The sequence below is a fragment of the Leptodactylus fuscus genome, unplaced genomic scaffold (genome assembly GCF_031893055.1).
Source record: "Leptodactylus fuscus isolate aLepFus1 unplaced genomic scaffold, aLepFus1.hap2 HAP2_SCAFFOLD_123, whole genome shotgun sequence".
In the NCBI taxonomy this organism is placed as follows: domain Eukaryota; kingdom Metazoa; phylum Chordata; class Amphibia; order Anura; family Leptodactylidae; genus Leptodactylus; species Leptodactylus fuscus.
Genome location: NW_027440066.1, coordinates 194,583 through 213,908, shown reverse-complemented (window position 1 = coordinate 213,908; position 19,326 = coordinate 194,583). Strand labels below are relative to the sequence as shown.

At 41.8% G+C, this 19,326-nt stretch overlaps 5 non-coding genes and 4 pseudogenes across 5 annotated transcripts; all 9 read left to right on the top strand.

Moving 5' to 3' along the window:
- Nucleotides 1-469: 469 nt before the first annotated feature.
- LOC142186922 (U2 spliceosomal RNA) lies at nt 470-640 on the top strand (annotated as a pseudogene).
- Nucleotides 641-2,820: 2,180 nt separating this feature from the next.
- LOC142186895 (U2 spliceosomal RNA) lies at nt 2,821-3,032 on the top strand (annotated as a pseudogene).
- Nucleotides 3,033-3,641: 609 nt separating this feature from the next.
- On the top strand, nt 3,642-3,832 carry LOC142186870 (U2 spliceosomal RNA). The gene has a single exon (XR_012712367.1). It is a non-coding gene; the product is annotated as a U2 spliceosomal RNA (small nuclear RNA).
- Nucleotides 3,833-4,441: 609 nt separating this feature from the next.
- Nucleotides 4,442-4,632, top strand: LOC142186869 (U2 spliceosomal RNA). Its single transcript, XR_012712366.1, has one exon. It is a non-coding gene; the product is annotated as a U2 spliceosomal RNA (small nuclear RNA).
- Nucleotides 4,633-5,241: 609 nt separating this feature from the next.
- On the top strand, nt 5,242-5,432 carry LOC142186868 (U2 spliceosomal RNA). The gene has a single exon (XR_012712365.1). It is a non-coding gene; the product is annotated as a U2 spliceosomal RNA (small nuclear RNA).
- A 609-nt stretch (nt 5,433-6,041) lies between these two features.
- Nucleotides 6,042-6,232, top strand: LOC142186867 (U2 spliceosomal RNA). Its single transcript, XR_012712364.1, has one exon. It is a non-coding gene; the product is annotated as a U2 spliceosomal RNA (small nuclear RNA).
- A 6,014-nt stretch (nt 6,233-12,246) lies between these two features.
- LOC142186915 (U2 spliceosomal RNA) lies at nt 12,247-12,422 on the top strand (annotated as a pseudogene).
- A 5,570-nt stretch (nt 12,423-17,992) lies between these two features.
- On the top strand, nt 17,993-18,170 carry LOC142186889 (U2 spliceosomal RNA; annotated as a pseudogene).
- Nucleotides 18,171-18,775: 605 nt separating this feature from the next.
- Nucleotides 18,776-18,966, top strand: LOC142186866 (U2 spliceosomal RNA). The gene has a single exon (XR_012712363.1). It is a non-coding gene; the product is annotated as a U2 spliceosomal RNA (small nuclear RNA).
- Nucleotides 18,967-19,326: the final 360 nt, after the last annotated feature.

Below are 19,326 nucleotides of genomic sequence, written 5' to 3'. Positions count from 1 at the left end.
AATTATAATGTATGGCATGGCAAAGGTGGAGGATGGAAGGAAGAGAGTGTTGTGGCTTTTTCTTACTTGTGTAAAAGAGGTTATTTGGAACAATCGCAATTTGCTAATATTCCGCAAAGAGGATATTCCAGTCGAGGATGCTATAAAAATGGTTTTGGAAAAATTATACTTTTATTATAAGTTGGACAACAGTAAAGGCCTTGATGGAGAGGGATTGTGGAAATTCATGAAGTGGAAGGCCATGTTAAACTAAGAAAATGTTTTATGTAACATGAAAATGTAAAATCCCTTGGTTGAAAACAAATAAGAACAGATTTAAAAAAGGAAATAAACTGACAACATACCGATGATGATTCGTGATGCTGGCCTGAACGAATACTAGCCACGGTTATAGCCAGAGTTTCACCATATCTGAATGGTATGGAAAAAAAAAAAAAAAAAAAAAAAAAAAAAAAAAAAAAAAAAAAAAAAAAAAAAAAAAAAAAAATCTGTTCTTATCAGTTTAATATCTGATACGTCCCCTATCTGGGGACCATATATTAAATGGATTTTTAGAACAGGGAGCTGGAATCGGAGCTTGCTCTGTCCACTCCACGCATTGACCTGGTATTGCATTACTTCCAGGATCGGTGCACCCCTTTCCAATTCAGTTGAAAGAAAGAGACAGAGGACTGACCGACCAACAGAGAAGATTGCTGCACCTGGCAAGCTAGCAAAGAGAAAATTGACAGTTGGACGTGGCCTGATGCTGTGACTGACTCTACCTGAAAGGTACTTCATTAATTATTTTCTTTGATTGATTGATTGATTGATTGATTGCAAATGACATTACTGCTGCAAAGTGTCTGATTTGCTGCCATTTTATTCAATTTTAAATGCATTGAATTCTTTTAAAATTTTTGGGCATAAATTTATTTCTGAACTTGCACTTGACCGGACACTTGAATGGGTGTGGTCAAACGGTGGGAGTGGTTTATGCAGATTCGCAAAATTCGGCAAAATCCGCTGGCGTCACAAGATAACATTTGCACATGTCACTTTGCCTTGCACAAAAGTTTTTCTTTTCTTTTTTTTCACTTTTGGTGGCAGGTAGGGAAAACCTGCACAAGCTAATTGATTTCTACTTCATTAAGGGAAAGGAAAAAAAAACAAAAAAAAAACCAAAATAGGGCTGCAGCAGCATGGTGCACACCTTGAGCGGTGCACAGTGAACACGGAAGGGCGCCAGAACAGGTGCCGAGCGCTTGCCATCGCTTCTCGGCCTTTTGGCTAAGATCAAGTGTAGCATACATTCTGCTCAGTGTTTGTGTGCTGCCAAGGATCTTAGCCAGAGGTGCCCCGGGTACCCTCTACTCGGCCTGGTAGGAAAAGTCAGGTTTATAGCCTGGCTGGAACTACCTGCTGCTATTGGGTTTGAGGCTTAGTCCCGGGGCAACGAGAAGCGATCACCTGGAGAATCTATTGAGACTCCTAGGGTCTGATTATTTACAGATCAAAGATCTACAATGGATCTAAGACGGAAGAAGTTCTGCCTGAGGTTCTTCCTTAAGAAAGATGCCGCTAGAGCTGATGACTGGTCGGAGATGTCGGTGGTGAGGATACTGGAGGATCGTTTGATGGTTCGGAGGGAGGATGTCCTGGCCATGCAATGGAACGCCACCAAGAGGTCTTGCGATGTCACCTTCACTTCGGAGCAACTGTGTTCGGAGGCCTTCCTCGGATGGTACGGAGGCGGGACCACTGGAGTCAGGGACCGAGTGAGCTGCTTGACTTCCTTGCACGGGGGCTGGAAATCGCTGGTCGTGTCTATGGATGACCCTTTTGTGAGTGCTGCGGACATTATGGGCTTTTTGAGACTTCATGTGCCTATGTGCAGGTTCAAGAAGGACTTATTGAACCAAGCTGGTTATTGGACTGGTAAAAGACGTTTTTCCGTATGGATTGAGGAGAAAGACATGGACTTATTTAACGGAGCAATCCAGTTTGATGGTAAGACTGGGTTTGCCTTTTGGGAGGACTTAAAGGGGAAATTCCCCAGGAAAACGGAAAAAAAAGAGACTTTGTTGCCAGATGAAGGAAATTCCATGGACAAAATAGAGACTGAGAGCGTTTTTTCAGAGTCTGTTATTTCTGATGCTTCCTTTACAGATTTAATTCCTGTCCGTGATGGGATGCAGGAACCCGGTAATAATAATTGTAAAAAAATGATATGTATGGAACAAGAATTTAAATGTGAACTAGTAGTAGAAAAAGTGATAGAGAAGGAGCCAATTATGTGTAATGCAGAAATGACAGTAGAAGGGAAAGATAGAATAAGGGTAGTGAAGGTGAGGGAAAAAAGAGAAGTTAGTTGTATGGAGCCTAGAGAGAAGGTATTTACAAAAAAATGGGTAGGAGAAGCAAGTAAGTTAAAGAAGGGTATGGGTAATTATGGACACTGTAGGTATGTAGTAGTTAAATCTTTCCATGAAGGTCATTACAAATTTTTTGAGAAATACATAAGTGATCGTTATGCTAGAGATGTGTTAGAAAAACGTACTTTAAATGAGGATGAAATGGATGTGTTATTTATGATGGCCCTGGAGGGAGGATGCCCTGCGCCAATATCCCCAACGTATGAAAATGGTAAATATAGGAAAAATAGAGAACTGTATGATAAAATACAAGAAATAAAAGAACTAAGGGAGAAAGAAATGGAAAAAATGGTAAAATACTGTTAAACATTGTGAAAAACTGTGAGATGTACAGATGTTTTTTGTTGTTGTTCATTTGTGTGTTGTATGTGTAGTAATATGGAAAATTGAGAAATAGTGTTTTTTCATTGTTATTTTGTTATGTTTAATAAAAAATGGCCCTTAGTGGCTAGTAAATCAAAAAAATCTGTTCTTATCAGTTTAATATCTGATACGTCCCCTATCTGGGGACCATATATTAAATGGATTTTTAGAACAGGGAGCTGGAATCGGAGCTTGCTCTGTCCACTCCACGCATTGACCTGGTATTGCATTACTTCCAGGATCGGTGCACCCCTTTCCAATTCAGTTGAAAGAAAGAGACAGAGGACTGACCGACCAACAGAGAAGATTGCTGCACCTGGCAAGCTAGCAAAGAGAAAATTGACAGTTGGACGTGGCCTGATGCTGTGACTGACTCTACCTGAAAGGTACTTCATTAATTATTTTCTTTGATTGATTGATTGATTGATTGATTGCAAATGACATTACTGCTGCAAAGTGTCTGATTTGCTGCCATTTTATTCAATTTTAAATGCATTGAATTCTTTTAAAATTTTTGGGCATAAATTTATTTCTGAACTTGCACTTGACCGGACACTTGAATGGGTGTGGTCAAACGGTGGGAGTGGTTTATGCAGATTCGCAAAATTCGGCAAAATCCGCTGGCGTCACAAGATAACATTTGCACATGTCACTTTGCCTTGCACAAAAGTTTTTCTTTTCTTTTTTTTCACTTTTGGTGGCAGGTAGGGAAAACCTGCACAAGCTAATTGATTTCTACTTCATTAAGGGAAAGGAAAAAAAAACAAAAAAAAAACCAAAATAGGGCTGCAGCAGCATGGTGCACACCTTGAGCGGTGCACAGTGAACACGGAAGGGCGCCAGAACAGGTGCCGAGCGCTTGCCATCGCTTCTCGGCCTTATGGCTAAGATCAAGTGTAGTATCTGTTCTTATCAGTTTAATATCTGATACGTCCCCTATCTGGGGACCATATATTAAATGGATTTTTAGAACAGGGAGCTGGAATCGGAGCTTGCTCTGTCCACTCCACGCATTGACCTGGTATTGCATTACTTCCAGGATCGGTGCACCCCTTTCCAATTCAGTTGAAAGAAAGAGACAGAGGACTGACCGACCAACAGAGAAGATTGCTGCACCTGGCAAGCTAGCAAAGAGAAAATTGACAGTTGGACGTGGCCTGATGCTGTGACTGACTCTACCTGAAAGGTACTTCATTAATTATTTTCTTTGATTGATTGATTGATTGATTGATTGCAAATGACATTACTGCTGCAAAGTGTCTGATTTGCTGCCATTTTATTCAATTTTAAATGCATTGAATTCTTTTAAAATTTTTGGGCATAAATTTATTTCTGAACTTGCACTTGACCGGACACTTGAATGGGTGTGGTCAAACGGTGGGAGTGGTTTATGCAGATTCGCAAAATTCGGCAAAATCCGCTGGCGTCACAAGATAACATTTGCACATGTCACTTTGCCTTGCACAAAAGTTTTTCTTTTCTTTTTTTTCACTTTTGGTGGCAGGTAGGGAAAACCTGCACAAGCTAATTGATTTCTACTTCATTAAGGGAAAGGAAAAAAAAACAAAAAAAAAACCAAAATAGGGCTGCAGCAGCATGGTGCACACCTTGAGCGGTGCACAGTGAACACGGAAGGGCGCCAGAACAGGTGCCGAGCGCTTGCCATCGCTTCTCGGCCTTATGGCTAAGATCAAGTGTAGTATCTGTTCTTATCAGTTTAATATCTGATACGTCCCCTATCTGGGGACCATATATTAAATGGATTTTTAGAACAGGGAGCTGGAATCGGAGCTTGCTCTGTCCACTCCACGCATTGACCTGGTATTGCATTACTTCCAGGATCGGTGCACCCCTTTCCAATTCAGTTGAAAGAAAGAGACAGAGGACTGACCGACCAACAGAGAAGATTGCTGCACCTGGCAAGCTAGCAAAGAGAAAATTGACAGTTGGACGTGGCCTGATGCTGTGACTGACTCTACCTGAAAGGTACTTCATTAATTATTTTCTTTGATTGATTGATTGATTGATTGATTGCAAATGACATTACTGCTGCAAAGTGTCTGATTTGCTGCCATTTTATTCAATTTTAAATGCATTGAATTCTTTTAAAATTTTTGGGCATAAATTTATTTCTGAACTTGCACTTGACCGGACACTTGAATGGGTGTGGTCAAACGGTGGGAGTGGTTTATGCAGATTCGCAAAATTCGGCAAAATCCGCTGGCGTCACAAGATAACATTTGCACATGTCACTTTGCCTTGCACAAAAGTTTTTCTTTTCTTTTTTTTCACTTTTGGTGGCAGGTAGGGAAAACCTGCACAAGCTAATTGATTTCTACTTCATTAAGGGAAAGGAAAAAAAAACAAAAAAAAAACCAAAATAGGGCTGCAGCAGCATGGTGCACACCTTGAGCGGTGCACAGTGAACACGGAAGGGCGCCAGAACAGGTGCCGAGCGCTTGCCATCGCTTCTCGGCCTTATGGCTAAGATCAAGTGTAGTATCTGTTCTTATCAGTTTAATATCTGATACGTCCCCTATCTGGGGACCATATATTAAATGGATTTTTAGAACAGGGAGCTGGAATCGGAGCTTGCTCTGTCCACTCCACGCATTGACCTGGTATTGCATTACTTCCAGGATCGGTGCACCCCTTTCCAATTCAGTTGAAAGAAAGAGACAGAGGACTGACCGACCAACAGAGAAGATTGCTGCACCTGGCAAGCTAGCAAAGAGAAAATTGACAGTTGGACGTGGCCTGATGCTGTGACTGACTCTACCTGAAAGGTACTTCATTAATTATTTTCTTTGATTGATTGATTGATTGATTGATTGCAAATGACATTACTGCTGCAAAGTGTCTGATTTGCTGCCATTTTATTCAATTTTAAATGCATTGAATTCTTTTAAAATTTTTGGGCATAAATTTATTTCTGAACTTGCACTTGACCGGACACTTGAATGGGTGTGGTCAAACGGTGGGAGTGGTTTATGCAGATTCGCAAAATTCGGCAAAATCCGCTGGCGTCACAAGATAACATTTGCACATGTCACTTTGCCTTGCACAAAAGTTTTTCTTTTCTTTTTTTTCACTTTTGGTGGCAGGTAGGGAAAACCTGCACAAGCTAATTGATTTCTACTTCATTAAGGGAAAGGAAAAAAAAACAAAAAAAAAACCAAAATAGGGCTGCAGCAGCATGGTGCACACCTTGAGCGGTGCACAGTGAACACGGAAGGGCGCCAGAACAGGTGCCGAGCGCTTGCCATCGCTTCTCGGCCTTATGGCTAAGATCAAGTGTAGTATCTGTTCTTATCAGTTTAATATCTGATACGTCCCCTATCTGGGGACCATATATTAAATGGATTTTTAGAACAGGGAGCTGGAATCGGAGCTTGCTCTGTCCACTCCACGCATTGACCTGGTATTGCATTACTTCCAGGATCGGTGCACCCCTTTCCAATTCAGTTGAAAGAAAGAGACAGAGGACTGACCGACCAACAGAGAAGATTGCTGCACCTGGCAAGCTAGCAAAGAGAAAATTGACAGTTGGACGTGGCCTGATGCTGTGACTGACTCTACCTGAAAGGTACTTCATTAATTATTTTCTTTGATTGATTGATTGATTGATTGATTGCAAATGACATTACTGCTGCAAAGTGTCTGATTTGCTGCCATTTTATTCAATTTTAAATGCATTGAATTCTTTTAAAATTTTTGGGCATAAATTTATTTCTGAACTTGCACTTGACCGGACACTTGAATGGGTGTGGTCAAACGGTGGGAGTGGTTTATGCAGATTCGCAAAATTCGGCAAAATCCGCTGGCGTCACAAGATAACATTTGCACATGTCACTTTGCCTTGCACAAAAGTTTTTCTTTTCTTTTTTTTCACTTTTGGTGGCAGGTAGGGAAAACCTGCACAAGCTAATTGATTTCTACTTCATTAAGGGAAAGGAAAAAAAAACAAAAAAAAAACCAAAATAGGGCTGCAGCAGCATGGTGCACACCTTGAGCGGTGCACAGTGAACACGGAAGGGCGCCAGAACAGGTGCCGAGCGCTTGCCATCGCTTCTCGGCCTTATGGCTACGACCAAGTGCAGGTCTAACTTGTCTAGTCGTACCAAGTGAGGTATTGGGGTACCCCCCCTTCGGCCTTGCAGGTGTCCCACAGGTTCTAATTTCTTGTGAATCTTGTGGGCCCTGCTTGCTGCTATTGGAGGGGGGCTTAGCCCCCAATAACGAGTCGCGATCGACTCCTGGAGGGCGGCAGCCTGACAGGAGGAAGCGTGATCGATTTGTGTCCCTAGATACAGATCGCTACTGCCAATACGATGGATCAGGAACTGGGTCCGGATAAGATCCCGGCTTTTGCCCGGGTGGCGAATACAGTACGATTCTGCGTGGCGGAAGTGCGGAGACCCTCCTTCACCATGAAGATCTTGGTGCAGACGATCCTAAAAGACGTGTTCAACGTGATGAAGCATGAAATTTTGGCGATTCAAGATTATCCGAAATCTGGCATCTACGATGTAACCTTTACAGGAGAAGGTATTCATAGATCTGTCCTCTCTAAGCTGCTTGTTGTTGCAGATGATGATCCAAGACTGGCACATATGGTTATTTTTGGACATGAGCTAGAATTGGTCAAAAACATTGTTGTAAAGATGTACTGTCCTTTAGCCAGACAACTGGAAATTACAACTTATTTAGAAAAATTTTTCCCCAAAGTGAAGTTTTTAAACCGGATCTTGAATGACGAGGGTGTCTGGACCTCTAAATGGAGGTTCCAAGTAGCCTGCAGGAGAAATATACTACACCCAGCTGGTTTTGAAATCCCCCCAGCCAGATTCAAGTTTGGGGACTTTGTGGGGGACTTTTTCTACACAGGCATGCCTCCCTATTGCCGCATTTGTAGGCACTATGGACATTACAAAGAATTTTGCCACAGTAAGTGCAGAAAATGCGGAAGTCAGGATCATGAGCAAGATGAGTGCACTATGGGCAAAAGATGTAGTTATTGCTTTTTAACCACTCATTTATATCGTGACTGTCCTGTAAGGGAAGCCGGAAAGGTGGCGGAGAACGAGGAGATCTGCAGAGGTCTTCTGAGTGACATCCCGGAACCTGGAGATCGTCCGGAGGATCAAGTGCCTGAGATTGAAGGTCCGGGTGAAGTGCGGCGTGAGGAGGTAAGGCCCTCAGGGCTCCCAGGTCATAGTGCTGCGCAGGTGACCAGATCCCAGACTGTAAGGGAGGAGATGGGTGGAGAGCAGGGCTCCAGCCGTGAATCAGACGGTATGGACACCAGCGGACCCCGAGAGCGGAAAAAAAAGAAAAAGAGGCAAAGGAGGAGAAGTGGTGAGCAGCAGGAGGGGGAAGCTTCTGAGGAGGAGACTCCGGATGAGGCTGACCCCCCTGCAAGAAAGGTTTCTGCCAAAGTGGTAGGTTCTCAGAGCGGGGACCCAGGTGGCTCCGTAAGGAAAAAAGTGGGCGTTTCATATGCAGGTGCAGTAGTTGGGGAACAGCCGGGTGTCTCCTCTGCATATGTGGAGCGAGTCCCAGCGCAACCCCCTGATGCGGTCCAAATCGTTGGTAGGGAAGCCCTCCATCCCCCTCCAGTCCTGGAGCCGGGGGGAGACGCTCCCGACGACGAACTACTCACTGTTCCGGAAACCGACCCAGCTTTACTCCCGGAAGGGAACCTTATTAACGTTGATAGCTCTAATATTTATCTTGAACCATACAGTGCCTCTGGTTTGGTGGGGGGTCTGCTGGAGAGGGGGGCGAATGTCGCCTCGCCAGGGTCCCCCGTCTCCTCTCTGAGCACGCTTGAGACAGTCCGCTCCGAGTGGAGCGAAGTGGAAATTGAGGGGGGCTCTGGGGGTGAAGAATCCCTTTGAAGCACCCTGAGGATGATACTCTACTTTGAAAAAATTCTTCTTTTATAAAAAATAATGGCTGAATTACAAGGCGCCTCTTTTAACGTGAGGAGCATCCACTCAAAGAGGCGAAGAGTGACGGTTTTAGATTTTTTATCTACTTTGTTGGCCACAGTCTTCTTTTTACAGGAGTGCTGTATACCGCACCAAGCGAACTACGAAAAATACAAGAAGGATTGGACGTATGGACCTTCTGTGTGGTCAGGTTCCAATGAACCAAGTTCAGGTGGAGTGGCGATTCTTTTTAAGGGGGATGTTTTAATTGATGATATTAATGAAATTTTACCTGGCAGAATTTTATTGGTGAAAGTACGTATTAATGGGCAAAAATGGCAGTTTTTAAATTTTTATGGTTCTACGGATAGGAAAAAGAGGATAGAAATGTTAGAAATTTTACCGTTATTTATTGATAATTCGGCTCCTTTAGTTATAGCAGGTGATTTTAATTGCATTTTAAAAGGTGAACGTAGACTCTCTAGGGCATCCTCAGTGAATTATGATAAAAGCTCGGGGCTTTTAAAAAATGTTCTTATTGATTTTAATTTACAGGATGTCTATAAAAAATGCAATCCCAACGAACCTGAGGAAGCCGGTATGACATGGGGTAATTCTAACTGCAAATCGCGCATTGATTTTATATTCTGTTCTTATTCTCTAGAGCCATTTTATTGCCAGCCTTTTAATAACGTTTTATCGGATCATAAGGTTTTATGTTTTAAAATTAAAGCTGAAGGTCCTATGAATACTGTTAAAGGTACATGGAAGTTAAACATCTCCCTTTTATCAGATCCACAGGTTTTATCTGATTTTATTGTCTTTTATAAGAGGTGCAGACGGGGAAGACCCGTGACAGGCTCCATAATCCAATGGTGGGAATCAATGAAAGTGCGGATAAAAAATTTTTTCGTACAGGTGGGGAAAAGGAAGGCAAAAGAAAAACGTGAGTTTTATAAAATTTTAAATACCCGTTTGCAGACTCTTATTAAATTCAAAAACCATGGAATCCGTGTAGATAAAGAAATATATGAGGTGAAAGCAGAAATTGCAAAGTGCCTAGAAAAAAAGGGTAAGGAAATTATTTTTAGATCCAAGGTACAGCACTTGGATGAAAACGAAACCTGTTCTAGATATTTTTTTAAAAAAATCAATAATAAACGTTCACAGATGGAGGAGTTGGAGGGCGAAACAGGGATCCAGGGTATGTTACAAAAGACATACGATTTTTATGTGGATCTTTTTAATGAAAAGCAGGTGGATTTTAATTTTTTAGAAGATACTTTAAAAGAAATTGATTTATTTTTAGACCCTATCTCCAAAACTTTTTTAAAACAGGATATTGTGGAAAGTGAGATTTTAGATACTATCCGAAGTTTTAAAAAAGGGAAAGTACCGGGCTCAGACGGCATGCCCATAGAATTTTACGTTACTTTTTATGGAATTTTAAAGGATGACCTGTTTAAATTATTCTCTGAAGTTTTTACGCAGAAAATCCTCCCGGGGTCCTGGAGGAAAGGGATAGTGTCGCTACTCTTCAAAAAAGGAAACAAGAACGAAATCAAAAATTGGCGTCCTATAACGCTCCTGAACTGTGATTATAAAATTCTTGCAAAGCTCTGTGCGAATAGGCTGAAAACGGTAATTGGAAAAGTCATACATAGTAATCAGGTATGTGGGGTCCCCGGGAGGAGTTCGTGGGATTCTTTAAATTTATTAAAAGACGTGATATGTTACACAAAAGACAGAAAAAATACACTAGCAGTTTTATCTCTCGATTTTGAAAAGGCTTATGATAGAATATCTCACTTTTACCTTTTTAAAGTTTTAGAGAGAATGGGCATGCCGAGGTTTTTTATTAATTCAATGAGAGCATTTTACCATGACTGTACAAGTAAAATTTTAGTCAATGGTTTTAAGACTCAGGGCGTGCTTTTAAAATCCGGTGTGAAACAGGGGTGTCCCTTATCCCCGTTATTATTTATTTGTGCGATCGAGCCACTTTTAAACATGTTGCGAAAAGACAAAATGGTGCGCGGAGTCCCCCTGCCAGGTGGGGGGGGTTTGGAAGCCAAAGTCCTAGGCTATATGGACGATGTGGCAATTTTATGTAGGGACACCCCTTCGCTGCAAAGGTCTTTAAGACAGACGGAATACTTCTGCCAGGCGTCAGGTTTTAAAGTCAATTTTAATAAATGCAGCGTTTTAAATATCGGAAATATGGTTTTAAATGAAGTACCTGTCCCTGAGTCGAGCCCGGTACGAATTTTAGGGGTCTACTTTGATGAAATTAATAACGGTTTTTATAGTTGGGATCTGGTGGCGCAAAAAATAAATCAAAAGATTTGTATGTGGAATTTGAGAAACTTATCATTGGAAGGAAAGGTTTTAATTATTAAGATGGTGCTTTTACCTATTTTATTGTATCTTAGTTTGGTGTTTCCTCCCCCGGAAAAGAAACTACAAAAAATTATACGTGCGGTTTTTATTTTCTTCTGGGGATCGAGAATGGAGAGACTAAGCCGTGAGGTGGTGACAAAACCCAAACTAAAGGGTGGTAAAGGAGTGCCAGATTTTAAAACTTTTCTGTATATAAAATATTTCTGCTATGTTTTTAATTCTTCCTTTAAAGATCATTATCATGCATACTTTTTACGTTATTTTACGGGGTTTTTTATGAGGAGGCACGGGTGGCGTCAGCTGGTTTTAAGTGCACCGTATGCTTTTAATCAGCCTGAACAGTACAAAATTTTAGATAAAATAGTGTCCTCTTATAATCTAGTAAGTTTTAGCGTAAATGATCTTAGGAATAGCAGGAAAGTTTTACAGGTTTTACAGTCTCGAATTTTATGTGCCCCAGTTAAAAATTTTAGAGAGGAAAAATGTTTAAAAATATGGAAAATGACAAGCGCTAATTTTATTCCTAATCGACAGAAAGACATCGCATGGAGCGCCGCCCACGGATGTCTTCCGGGCCGGGCATTCCAGCACCGTAGAGGACTTACAACATCTCCAGAATGTCCCAGGGCAGGATGCGGAGGGCAAGAGGACTCAGAACATATTTTATGGACCTGCTGCTTTGCTACAATGTTATGGACTCGCATTCTGCCCCTTTTAACCAAAATTACCTCCATTACTGGACTTTCAAAGGACATGGTTATCTACGGATGTCTGGAGTGCCCAAACAGGACAAATCGCATGATGGCCTGGAAGATTTTTAACTCAGTGAAATTTGCTTTGTGGGCGGCGCGGAACATTTTAGTGTACAAACAAGAACTTTTAACTATTGAGGATGTTCTTAGACTGTCTTTTAGCGAGATGTATAATTATTATCTTTTAGATCAAAAATATCGGCCTCTCTTATTGCGCAAATGGTTTTTAAGGGAATGGGGTGCTATCATATGATTTTATCGCCATCAGATCCTTTCTTTTAATATAACTATGTTTATTCTGTGTAAAGTTGGTGTTTATTTATTGAAAGATGTTGTAATGGAATTTTTAAATATTCAATAAAAAGATTCCCCCTCTGGGGGAAACCAACTTAAAAAAAAAAAAAAAATCTGTTCTTATCAGTTTAATATCTGATACGTCCCCTATCTGGGGACCATATATTAAATGGATTTTTAGAACAGGGAGCTGGAATCGGAGCTTGCTCTGTCCACTCCACGCATTGACCTGGTATTGCATTACTTCCAGGATCGGTGCACCCCTTTCCAATTCAGTTGAAAGAAAGAGACAGAGGACTGACCGACCAACAGAGAAGATTGCTGCACCTGGCAAGCTAGCAAAGAGAAAATTGACAGTTGGACGTGGCCTGATGCTGTGACTGACTCTACCTGAAAGGTACTTCATTAATTATTTTCTTTGATTGATTGATTGATTGATTGATTGCAAATGACATTACTGCTGCAAAGTGTCTGATTTGCTGCCATTTTATTCAATTTTAAATGCATTGAATTCTTTTAAAATTTTTGGGCATAAATTTATTTCTGAACTTGCACTTGACCGGACACTTGAATGGGTGTGGTCAAACGGTGGGAGTGGTTTATGCAGATTCGCAAAATTCGGCAAAATCCGCTGGCGTCACAAGATAACATTTGCACATGTCACTTTGCCTTGCACAAAAGTTTTTCTTTTCTTTTTTTTCACTTTTGGTGGCAGGTAGGGAAAACCTGCACAAGCTAATTGATTTCTACTTCATTAAGGGAAAGGAAAAAAAAACAAAAAAAAAACCAAAATAGGGCTGCAGCAGCATGGTGCACACCTTGAGCGGTGCACAGTGAACACGGAAGGGCGCCAGAACAGGTGCCGAGCGCTTGCCATCGCTTCTCGGCCTTATGGCAAGATCCTCACAGATCTTGAGAAGGCGATCCCCATACGTGCGGACAAGCAACAATGGATTTTGTTAATCAGATTTTGAATTCTTGCTCTAATGCTGAATATTATACTCCCTCCACAGGCGAATTTAGAATAAAGACCTCCTTTCGGATTCGTGTTGAAGAGAATGCAAAACAGGTGTATACCCTCCGGTACTTCGTGCAGGACATCCTGGTAAACTTCCTCCATGTGAACAAGGTACAAATACTAGCATTACAAAGCTATGATGGTGTCTATGTATTAACCTTCCGGCGGCAGGAAGATTGTAATGATTTTGCTAGACTAGTCAAAGCAAATTTAAAGGATAAAAGATTGAAAGGACTCACCTTTACACAGCTTTATGACGATGATGTTGTAATAACAGTTAAAATGATGAACCCTCACGTCCCCATTGAGGACGTAATAGATTATATGTCCACAGTAACTGAAGTTATAAAGGCAGAGGGAATATTTGACTCAGAAGGTCTGTGGATAGGAAAATATCGGTTCATCGTTAAGAAATTTAAAGAATGTGATGAAGGTGGATATAAAGGGGTTAAGCACCCACCAAACTTCTTCCGTATTGGGAAAGAGCGCGGAAGGCTTTATTACAACGGTATGCCACCGTACTGTTACAGGTGTCAGCAATTCGGGCATGCAGCAGAGAAATGTGAGAACCCTGAAATATGTGTGAAGTGTCTTCAACCTGGACATGCAGCAGTTAACTGTGTAAATGAAGTACTGTGTCATATATGTCTCAGTTTTGGCCATACATACAGGGAGTGCCCAAACAGGGCCGGAAGAGGTGGGAAGTCTTATGCAGATGCAGCCAAAGGACCAGGCCCAGGAGGTGAGCGGATTGTGGCTACAAGAAGTGCGCCCCAGACAGAAACTGCATTTCCAGGAGGAAAAGGTAAAGACAAAGCTGAAATCTTGATGCCTAGACCCGCAACAAAGAGAGCCACACCCGAAGTAGCCTCTGGCAGAGGCACAAGCAGGGCGACGCCCAGCCCATTATTCCCGATTGTTGAAGAACCGAAGGCTTCTGGGATGCAGGTAACTGATGTTTTCCCTCTCCCTGAGTTACAAATGGAGATAGGAGGTGACCCACATATATCAGTCTGGGCAGATGAACCTGATGTGTATGCAGCACAAACTGCGCAAACCGTGCAAACTGTGCAAATCGTGGAAGAAACCCTTCTAACGGGTATAGGGCCAGAATCTGGGGAGGGATCTCTGGAGGAAGGCTCTGACCTGGAGGATGTGGTGGAAGCCACGGTTCAGCCTGAAAACCTGCAGGGCGTGAAAAGGCAGCGGATTGAAGGGTTGCGAAGAATGGTGGAACCAACGCCATTGGGGGCGCGTCTGATTGGCATAGATGTAGCCACATCCGACTCGGAACGGGGAAGCCAAAATGTTTCGGACATCGACCCGACTTAAAGAGAGGGTATGGCTGCAATAATTATAAAATCCCTTAATGTAAGGGGAATAAAGGGCACTTACAAAAGGGCCGCTTTTTTTGACTTCTGTAAACATAACGTCGCTGATTTTTATTTTTTACAAGAATGTGGTTTGAAACATGAAATTAATTATGCTTCTTTACGCTCAGAATGGGCAACAGGATTTTCCATTTGGTCGGGTGACGACTCGAATAAAAATTCCGGAATCGCAGTACTTGCGGGGAGTCCAGAACATGAGTTGATTTCCTTCCAGGAGATAGTATCCGGGAGAATCTTGCTGGTAACGGCGAAAGTGAGGAACGTCACTGTACGTCTTATCAATTTCTATGCACCTACAGGTGCGGAAGAAAGAGCTGAGATATTACACATCCTGAAACATTACATACCTGGGCCTTTCCTTACTGTGATAGGAGGTGACTTCAATTGCATCCGTCTGGCCGAAAATCGAGAAGGAGGTGCTGAAAATCCAAGGTATGATCGCTCCAGGCGAGAACTAGAAAACATAATATCCGATTGTGACCTAAAAGATGTTTGGAGGTCCCTGAAGGGGCATGATCCGGGATATACATGGAGCAACAGAAAGTATAAATCTCGCATTGATTTTTTTCTCGTACCTAATGCACTGTGCCTGATTGATATGTTTTTGGAGGATGTACCCTTTTCTGATCACAGGATGCTGACTGTAGAGATTCCCGCCAACATACCGCAGAAGGGCAGAGGAATTTGGCGCCTGAACGTATCTCTGTTAAAAGAAGAAGAAGTTGGTAAAAAATTTCTGCTTTTTTATAGAAACCTGCAGTATAAAAAGAGATTTTTCAAAACTAGCCTGATATGGTGGGAGTATGCTAAAAGTCGTATAAAAAACTTTTTTTGCCGTATGGGGAGAGCAGTAGCCAGGAAAAAAAAAGAAAAATATAAAAATCTGTTGTTACAGCTGCAAACAGCAACACAATTACAGAACGCTGGAGTAGAAATGGAGGAGGTGATAAAATCTGTAAAGAAACACATACAGACTGCCATTGAAGAGAGGGGGAAGGAGATTATCTTTTCAGCAAAGGTTGAAAATTTGGAGGAAAATGAAAAATGCACCCGCTTTTTCTTTAAAAAACAACAAGAAAAAAAGGTACCCATAGAAAAATTAGAAGGAGCATGCGACCTGGAGGGCATATTGAAGAAGGCGAGGGAATATTATCAAAATCTCTTTGACACCAAGCAGATAGACCAGTTTTTCCTAAAAGATGTTTTAAAAACTATCAAAATGAAGCTTACAGAGGAAGAACACCCAATCTTATTAAGTAAACTTACACCGCAGGAAATGACTTACGCTATAAAAAGTTTAAAACCTGGAAAGACGCCAGGGACTGACGGTCTCCCTATTGATTTTTATCTTGAGTTCTATGACGCCTTAAAAGAGGACTTATTTTGTGTTTTTTCAGAGGCCATGGAAGCGCAGGCATTGCCTGGGACCTGGAGGGAAGGTGCTGTAGTCTTATTGCACAAAAAAGGTAATAGAGAACATTTAGAGAATTGGAGACCTATAACACTTCTTAACTCAGACTACAAAGTGTATGCAAAAATCCTGGTGAACCGTGTTAAGAGTGTACTGGAAAAAACAATACACACAGACCAAGTCTGTGCAGTACCAAGAAGGGGGATTTATGCAAATTTAAACGTAACCAGAGATGCAATCTGGTACACGCTCGAAAGAAAGCAAAAAGTAGCTCTACTGAATCTCGACTTTATGAAAGCCTTTGATCGAGTGTCCCATGCTTTCTTATGGAGAGTACTGGCGGAAATGGGCTTCCCTGACCAGTTCACTAAAAGGGTCGCCTTATTGTACGAAAATGCATACAGTAAAATCATTATAAATGGTTATCTTTCAGGACCAGTAACTCTAAGATCTGGTGTGAAGCAGGGATGTCCTCTGTCCCCGATCCTCTTCGTGTGCGCCATTGAGCCTTTTTTAACAACGTTGAGAGCCGATAAGGTGATGAGGGGGACGCCGCTGCCTGGTGGTGGCGGTGCGCAGAATAAGGTAAAAGCGTACATGGATGACGTCACCATTTTTTGCGAGTCTGAACCATCACTTAGGAGAGCGCTTTTCTTAACTGAATGCTTCTGTCAGGCCTCTGGCTTCAAACTAAACTTAACCAAGTCCGAATGCTTTACCATAGGGGATTGGAGCAATGTCACCATACCGAATCTAAAGATCCAAGGTGAGAAGGTTAAAATCCTAGGGGTGATCTTCAATGCGGAGAATAATGGTGAAGAGAGCTGGCAACTGGCCAGGGAGAAAATAGAGAAAAAAGTCACTTTCTGGCAAATGAGAAAGTTGTCCATGGAAGGCAAACTGCTCGTGATAAAATCTGTATTGATACCGATTCTTCTATATATAAATACAGTATTCTTCCCTCCAGCAGGCATCCTAAAAACTCTGCAGAGGACCATATGCAAATTTTTCTGGAGCTCCAGCCACGAAAAAGTCGGACGTGAAAAATGCTATAAAGGGCGAAAAAAAGGAGGCCGTGGACTACCAAATGTAAGAAAAATACTCAGCATTAACTACTTCTCTCTTTGTTTTAGAAGCTTACAAACAAAATCCGATTGGAGTCTTTTTCTTAAGTACGGAGCCGGAACCATCTTCAGAAAGTACGGATGGCTTAAAATCCCTTTGTCAACCCCGACAGCCATGTCGCGTCCCAGATGGTACGATGAGCTGGAAAGAACAATCCATACTTACGGCCTGAAAGACCTGGAGGAATCCATATTAAGTGTCCCAAAAAAGATCTGGACAGTCCTGGACAAGCAGGAAACCTTGGAGCCGGTTAAAAACTTTTCATACCAGCGGAGTCAAAAAATTTGGGAAAACGTGCATGAGACTTACCTGGGACATGAGTTGCGGGACTTAGCCTGGTTAGCAGTACATGAGGCAATGCCAGTGCGGGCTTTTCAACATGCACGGCGTAGGAGCAATACCTCTCTGTGTCCCAGACTATCTTGCGGACAGAGCGAAACGGTTTTGCATTTATTCTGGAATTGTCACTTCTCCAGATCCGTTTGGCAGAGCATTGGTGAACTTTTGAAGTTTTTGACAGGGTTGCGCACTCTAGACCATGACGTGGTTCTCTATGGACTAAGTACTGGACTGAGCAATGAGAACCAAAGAGTGATGTGGACGCTCATAAACTGTCTTAAACTGTCCTTGTGGAAGTGCCGCAATATTCTTGTGTACAAAAAGGACTACATTAGCGAAAAAGAGTGTATAAGAATGGCACTAGCCGATATGTATGTTTACTATTTGAATGACTGCAAAAAACTGGGACATAATAAAGCCAATAAGGTGTGGAGGTTTAAAACATGGAATTTAATGTTTAACTGAAGTATTTGACTTTCATGACATATGTTATTTTTCCAAAGTTTTGTACAGTGGTTTGCTGTTTCTTTATTTACAAACTGTGTATCGTGAATACTTTTAATAAAAAATTAAAAAATCTGTTCTTATCAGTTTAATATCTGATACGTCCCCTATCTGGGGACCATATATTAAATGGATTTTTAGAACAGGGAGCTGGAATCGGAGCTTGCTCTGTCCACTCCACGCATTGACCTGGTATTGCATTACTTCCAGGATCGGTGCACCCCTTTCCAATTCAGTTGAAAGAAAGAGACAGAGGACTGACCGACCAACAGAGAAGATTGCTGCACCTGGCAAGCTAGCAAAGAGAAAATTGACAGTTGGACGTGGCCTGATGCTGTGACTGACTCTACCTGAAAGGTACTTCATTAATTATTTTCTTTGATTGATTGATTGATTGATTGCAAATGACATTACTGCTGCAAAGTGTCTGATTTGCTGCCATTTTATTCAATTTTAAATGCATTGAATTCTTTTAAAATTTTTGGGCATAAATTTATTTCTGAACTTGCACTTGACCGGACACTTGAATGGGTGTGGTCAAACGGTGGGAGTGGTTTATGCAGATTCGCAAAATTCGGCAAAATCCGCTGGCGTCACAAGATAACATTTGCACATGTCACTTTGCCTTGCACAAAAGTTTTTCTTTTCTTTTTTTTCACTTTTGGTGGCAGGTAGGGAAAACCTGCACAAGCTAATTGATTTCTACTTCATTAAGGGAAAGGAAAAAAAAACAAAAAAAAAACCAAAATAGGGCTGCAGCAGCATGGTGCACACCTTGAGCGGTGCACAGTGAACACGGAAGGGCGCCAGAACAGGTGCCGAGCGCTTGCCATCGCTTCTCGGCCTTATGGCTAAGATCAAGTGTAGTATCTGTTCTTATCAGTTTAATATCTGATACGTCCCCTATCTGGGGACCATATATTAAATGGATTTTTAGAACAGGGAGCTGGAATCGGAGCTTGCTCTGTCCACTCCACGCATTGACCTGGTATTGCATTACTTCCAGGATCGGTGCACCCCTTTCCAATTCAGTTGAAAGAAAGAGACAGAGGACTGACCGACCAACAGAGAAGATTGCTGCACCTGGCAAGCTAGCAAAGAGAAAATTGACAGTTGGACGTGGCCTGATGCTGTGACTGACTCTACCTGAAAGGTACTTCATTAATTATTTTCTTTGATTGATTGATTGATTGATTGCAAATGACATTACTGCTGCAAAGTGTCTGATTTGCTGCCATTTTATTCAATTTTAAATGCATTGAATTCTTTTAAAATTTTTGGGCATAAATTTATTTCTGAACTTGCACTTGACCGGACACTTGAATGGGTGTGGTCAAACGGTGGGAGTGGTTTATGCAGATTCGCAAAATTCGGCAAAATCC